Source organism: Rousettus aegyptiacus, unplaced genomic scaffold (genome assembly GCF_014176215.1).
Source record: "Rousettus aegyptiacus isolate mRouAeg1 unplaced genomic scaffold, mRouAeg1.p scaffold_m13_p_11, whole genome shotgun sequence".
Classification (NCBI taxonomy): Eukaryota; Metazoa; Chordata; class Mammalia; order Chiroptera; family Pteropodidae; genus Rousettus; species Rousettus aegyptiacus.
Genome location: NW_023416286.1, coordinates 69,407,535 through 69,414,718, shown reverse-complemented (window position 1 = coordinate 69,414,718; position 7,184 = coordinate 69,407,535). Strand labels below are relative to the sequence as shown.

The 7,184-nt window shown below is 30.3% G+C and overlaps 1 pseudogene; it reads right to left on the bottom strand.

Annotated features, from left to right (window-relative positions):
* Positions 1-5,663: 5,663 nt before the first annotated feature.
* LOC118609803 lies at positions 5,664-5,782 on the bottom strand (annotated as a pseudogene).
* Positions 5,783-7,184: the final 1,402 nt, after the last annotated feature.

Below are 7,184 nucleotides of genomic sequence, written 5' to 3'. Positions count from 1 at the left end.
AACTATATTTTCTTCTATTTAAGGGAAGTAGAAATTTGCAGGTTTAAATGATGCTATGAAGAAATGCTTCACAAATCTTTCAGGCTTGCATCTTGGCATTTGTTACAAATAAAACTTTATTCTTCCAATGTTAACAGTTACTGTATATTTGCAATATAGCATTTTAAAAAATAACCTTGTCTTTGGCAACTAAAATTTTATGCAGATTTAATGAAAATTCACTGGTGTGTTCTTTCACTATTTCAAAGTAATAAAAGTTAGATAAATACTATTTCAGCATGATAGTAATCTATCATTTAAATAAATTTTTGTGAATTAAAAATTACAGAGTTTTGGATTTAATGGAACTCTCAGTATAGACTCTAATTATAATTTATGAGTAAAGAAAAATATTAGAAAATAAACTAAACTCATACCACTAGAGATATAATCCTAAAATACTTTACTGAAATAGAGCTAAAAAGAAAAAAAAATATCCAGTATCTTGATTCATTATATTTCTTTACTATGTTAGCTAAAGTGCATACTTAGAAATGATCTGTCACATAGATAGTGATTCTTATACACAGTGTATTATTAGATAGATTTATGTAATGTGTGTATCACCCACATTGATATATTTCTTATTATGTATATAGATATTTAGATAGATACATTTTTTTTCATGACAGATTTGATTTAATTTAGAATTTCAGGCATGCTTAGAAGAAAATATTTATTCTTTCAAGTATAAATAGATTACCAAATATAAGAGCTTAAATATAAGTTTATTTTTATTTATGTAAAATTCCAGAATGAGATTCTTAGCTTTGAGTGGATGATGTTGGGGCTGCCATCCTCAAAACCAAACTCCCAAATTTGTTCTAATTATCACCATTTCCCAGGCAGTATGAAAGGAAAATGTAGTCAAAAGCAAGTGTCTTTATCTGTAAGGAGATAAAGACCCAGTAATAATCCACATCATTACCATTACATTCCATTGCCTAAAGTTAGTTACTTGGCTTCAGTGAACTAATAGAGGACTGAGAATTGTTATTATCTTTAGGGGAATGTTAGCATATATGTGCATATAAAATTTGGCACCTAAAAATAGGGAGTGAGTAAAATGTGGAGAGAAATTAGTCATTTGTATATTTTTTGCTTCACTAGGCTTTCAGATATTCACGTGCTCTCTTTTCCCCATAAAGAACACAACCTGCCCTATCACTAATTCTATCATATTATCACGTCTACCTTTATCTCAGGATTATCAGGGTTATGCATAATTTACTCTACCGGGCTTGATGCTCCAGGGTTTTTTCCTTACTTCCACCAGATTGGAAAATTTGAGAAGCATAAAAGAACTGATATTCATGGATTAATGGGTACTCACGCACAATGATGATGATGCTAAACTGTCACAACACTGTGAGCAATTTGGCATTATTTAATTAAAATAGACATGCACATATTCATCAATTTGACATAACATCTAAGTGCATTTCTCAAAAAAAAAAAAAGATGCATTTACACAAAAGTTATATGTCCATTAAGAAAGAAATGAAGCTACCCAAATTATTGAGTTCGAGTTTGAGTTTGGCTGAAATGAACTGGTATGGCTGTTTCTCGTTATTAAACCTGACGTTTATTCAGAATGGATACGATTCTACTTTGGCTGCTTTTTTATGTATCATCTATTGTTAAATATTTTGAATATATTCCCAGGATGTCTCCCTCAATACTACAAAGGACAAATTTTACAATAATATTTTATTGTATTAAATAATAAAAGATATCACTGAAAACAAATGTACCATGAGTATATACATCAATTTAGATAAGCCATAAATATATAGTATTGGGTCAAATAAATAAAACACACTGAAGAGAGCATACAGTTTTATATGAATTGTCTAAAGTTCAAACCAACAAATATATATATAGTATATAATATAGTATATATTTATATTATTATGTATGTATTAATTCATGAGATATGTTTAAACTGTAAATGGGGTAGTTAACACAAAAATCATTTTTATTAGAGCAGTTCCAAAGTACTATTTATGTTCAAGTTCTCAAGCTGTGTGGTATGGCCATTAGTATTTAATATAACTTTCTGTAAATGTAAATATATTCTAACAGATACATTTGATATAAAGTGTTTTAAAAGTGAGAGGATTTCTTGATAAAAAATAGAATATCTCTCAATATGATTTCCTGATCATTACATTTTTGGTTATCTTTATATAGATAAAAAATATCATTGTTTCTTATTAGATGTCATATGAGGATCCTGGTAATTATCAAGAGATTTCTCTGTTCTTTTGTGTGTATCTGACACACTTAAACAGAATTCAAGAGGACTGTGCTGTTAGAATGAACAGCACCACCTCTACCCTGTGCTCCCTATTTGTCACCTCTGTTCGTCCACTGCTGTGATTGCAAAAAAAGTGTAGAAGAGTAACAAATAAAGGAGAAGACAGGACGAGGGAGCTTCATTTCTCATCTTACTTCCCTTCAGCTCAGTTTTGCCTCTGCTGATTTAAAGGGAGAAAGACGGGATCAAAGCAAAGGTGAGAACCTCAGCCACATCTAAATTAAAAATTGAATTTAAAAATCTAGCCAAAGCCATAAAATGTACCCGCATTAGAAGTTGTGGTTCGGGAGTTTTATATTCTCATTAGTTAAGAATGAGGATTTAAAAAAAAAAAAATGAAAAGAATATAAGGAAAGGATGAGAGTTCATATGTCCCGGGTTATTTATTTCATAAAATATCTAAGGATAAACCTGGAAAATGTAACTTGTAGTTTATAAATATTCTGAACTTTAATGTGTTTTACCAACATTCCCAGACTCCTTGGAAATATGATCCTCTGACTCTAATGAGAAGAGAACATAATGTACACCACAATATTCTTCTTTGTAAATGTGCATTAATGATACAAATACAACTTAGAATAAAATGATCCTGCCTTACTAAAAATAAGGTCCTTCCTTCTCCTCCTTCTTCTCCATTATTATCATTACTATCATTGCTATTTTTATTAATATTTGATAGTTCTGCTCAATTTTAGTACGAGGCAAATTTGGAACACTATAAAAATCATTCTTTAATGGTGATAAACTGCAACAAGATGCACTAAGTCACTCATTCTATAAAGCTAATTTGTATACTAATTATGTTAAAGAAGGGTTCTTTCTTTTTTAGCAATGATAAAAGTGATCTGTTTTCTTCACAAGGTTTAACATTAATAATTGTTTTTCTATTAGGAAATTTTCAATGCACAACAATATGAACCTGTCTGTCCTTAATAGTTTTTTTTTATTTTTTTTAGTATGTATATGTAATAGCTCAGATATTTTTGTACATAAAAAGTGATTCACAGTTATGTACGTATCAGTTCATCACTTTTTTGACAGTCATTTTAGAAGACATTTTACAGACAAGAACACCTTTCCTCACCTCTGATATGTAAATAACGATCTTAAATATATGGAAATAATTTATTAAGTTTCTTCTGTATTTACATTTTGGTAAACAGAGTGATCAAGAAATCAGAGAAAAAGTGTACTTGGCATAAGAAAAAATTATTTAAACTTTATTGGGACATGGGCATTTCCTTTAATACTTTTGGTTAAGTGTTTCACCTATTTTTTGTTAAGGAATTAGATATAAATATCAGAACCACACTGCAGGTTATTAAAGCTTACTGCATATATTACATGCGTGAGTGACCCTGTCCCTATATCACATAAAAGCCCTTCTTTTCTTCAAGCTTCTAAACATTTGCCTAAGCCACAAGCATACGCGGCTTTATTTTTCACTTCTTTTTCTCATTTCTCACATGTAATTAATCATTAGGAGTAACTGATTTTACCACCAAAACCTGTTTATTTGTTCTCTGTCTTCATTCTGCAGTGTCGTACAGGTCATTATCTTCTACTCCTAAATTACTATGAGACCTTTTAAACTGGTCTCTCTTCGTTCTCAGACATCTCTGAATAATTCTATTAAATTATTCATGATGATCATTTAAAGATACACATCTGACTACACATATTTCTTTGCTTAGCATCTTTCTGTGGGTTTCACATGATCCTCTAGGTTAAGTAGAAACTCCTTACTATGGTGTATTAGGGCACACAATTCTCTCACTGCCCCCCTCAAGTACCATCTCTCACCTTTTGCCTTTCACAAGTTCATCCCTTTGTGCTTCCTTCCCCATGCCTCTCTTCTTTCATTTGCTCGATGCCTTCTCTTCTTTTATTTATTGCTTCATCTTTTATATTGAAAATTATATATATTGCCTCTGAGTCATCTAGTCTTGTATTGACATCCTTTTTTTTTTTTTTTAATTGTCAGCTGAGTGATCTTGGAATCAATAGTTAACACTATTTGATCAATTTTCTTATTGGTAAAATTATATTCAGTCATGATATATGTTAAATGATGTGATATATATTAGCACTTGGCATATAACTACAGCTAATAAATTTACCTCCCTTTTTTCCTATCCCTTCATTCCCATTATATCTTTCAACAGCTTTCTTGCTGTATAAATTTTTCTTTTGCATTATATTTTCAAGCTTTCCAATATTCAAAGATAGACGAAAAAATAGATTCTTTACTCCTGAGAGTATTTCCTCATGATTGCAAAGGACGATATTAAAAATATATTTAAAAAATATTTTAACAAGATTAATGGTAAAAATATAAACTAAAACAGATTCACTATACATATTTCACATGGCATTAACACAATCATATGACTATTTGTTTTGGCCATTTGTAATACAGTTGGCCTTTCACGTCCTCAGATTCAATATTCATGGATTCTACCAAACAGGGATCAAAAACAAATTTATGTTGTTATTTAAACATAAATATTTGAAAACGAATGTTATGTTGTTATTGGCATGGACTATGTAGTTAGACCTATGATGGTTACATCTGTAATAAACATGTATGAGCTTTTTTTGGTCATTATTCCCTAAGCAATACAGTGTAACAATTATTTACATAGCATGTACATTGTGTTAGGTAGTACAAGTAATCTAGAGATGATTTAAAGTATACAGGAGAATGTGCATAAATTATATATTGGTTTATATAAGGGACTTGAGCATCTGTGGATTTTGGAATGTGCAGGGGGCCCTGGAACTAATCCTTTGTGATACCACGGGACAACTATATTAAAAATATGTGACAATTATAAATAACTTACTTTAGCATAAAAAGTATCCTAAATTTTAATGAACAAATGAAGTTTTATAATTAGTATGCAGTCAATATTTGTTGAATTGCTGATTATGTTAGTTAAGTTTCAAAATTTTATAAACATTTATATGCCTTCTAATGACCTTTATTTGATCATCTTCATTCTTGCAATATAAGGGAAATAAATGAAAAGAAATTTTAAAATCTAATCTCTGACTCATAATTCAGCCACTGGTTTCCAGTAGTGATTTAAGATCACAAAGATAATTTATAGATTGCTGGGAGGTATGAAATACTAATCTCAGGGCAAAATTATATTACTTAACATTTTACAAAAATTTAACATTTATTTTTATTTTATTTTTTATTTTTTAGGTAACGCGACCCTTGGTTGACCTCATAGAATGCAAGAACCTTATCAGTTTACAATCTCTTATTATTTTTTAATTTTTTAATTCTTTATGCCTATATCGCCTGATCTTCCTAGGTGGTCTCCCATTCAAGTACTAACCAGGCTCGACCCTGCTTAGCTTCTGAGATCAGACAGGATCCGGCTTGTTCAGGGTAGCATGGCTGTAGACGTAATATTTATTAATGTTGAATTTTTGTGAGGTCTATGGAATTTATGCTGCCATTTCACAATTGAGTAACCTAGAAATTCCTTCCATGACATTCCATAAGACGTGTATAAGTCATTGGAATGAAGCCAAGAGGGAATGTTAAACAATTTTGATGTCAATCATAATTCATTGGGCATATCTCCTAACTTACTTTGTTAGCAACATTGCCTAAAATCTAATGAAGTAAATCTCATTTAGAAAGTGGAACCTTTGTTAAAGTTACTTTGGATTTGTTCTTACAGCAAAAGTAGTTACTGTCTTTTGAAGTTATAGAAATAATTGCTACATGTGATGGTGCCCTCAGTAAATATTTGTTGAGTAAATTAATGGAAATTAAAATTAATTTATAATTTTTTTAAGTTAATGCAATGGAAACAAAATTTAATTTCTGCCTGTCCTTACTGACCCAAATTAAAGCAGAACAAAATAAAATAACACAAGATTTGAATTCAGCTTTACCAAGGCTAATATAATATTACCTACACTATCCACAAATTTGTAAAGATCATAAAATAAATTTATTGCGAAATCAAACTGGCCAATTTGATAAAACAGTGCATATGAAATTTAACCTCATTATTAGAAAACATTACTTATCAAGATAAACAATTAAATTTTATAAAGTAAAAATTAAAAATTTAAATTAGCATGGTCTTGAAAAAAAGGATATTATATGAAAAGTAAAACTCAAGCTTTCTACTCCTGAAGCAATTCCCTAAAGATTATCTTATTTAGCTATCTGAACAATGCTGTAAGATGAATATTATTATTTAATTTTGTAAAGGAGGGACCCTCAGCTGAAAGCTTTGAAGTGAGTCTCCCAATATCACACACTTCCTGCTTTTCCTTTCATCGTCTTCAAGCCAGCTTTGCTAAATGCATTTTGATCTCTCTAAAACATCATATTCACTTTTGCTTTGGTTTTTAAATAGCTGATCCCTCATTCTAGAACAATCTTTTTCTACTTCTTCTACTTCTTTCACATGACTGTCCCGTTTCACTTGACTAACTCCCCATTAGTTAATAATTAATGTGTAAGTCCCTATTTTGTGCTAGCAACAGCAATACTCTGTCACTCATCATGTCTTAGTTTGGATTTCTTAAATTTGAAAGCACTTCCTGATGCTCCAAACAAAAGATTGGAGCCTGTCTAAGCTAGGACTTGTCAGAATCTGGACTGTCATATCCAACCTGATGCCTGTTTGTCTAATCCCCAAGCTAAATATGTTTTTTTCTTTTCAAATTTTTAAATAAATGAAAAAGTCAAAAGATGAATAATTTGCATGCAAAGTAAAATTATATGAAATTCAAATTTCAGTGTCCATAAATGTTCAGCGGAATATGACCAAATCTATTGTTTATT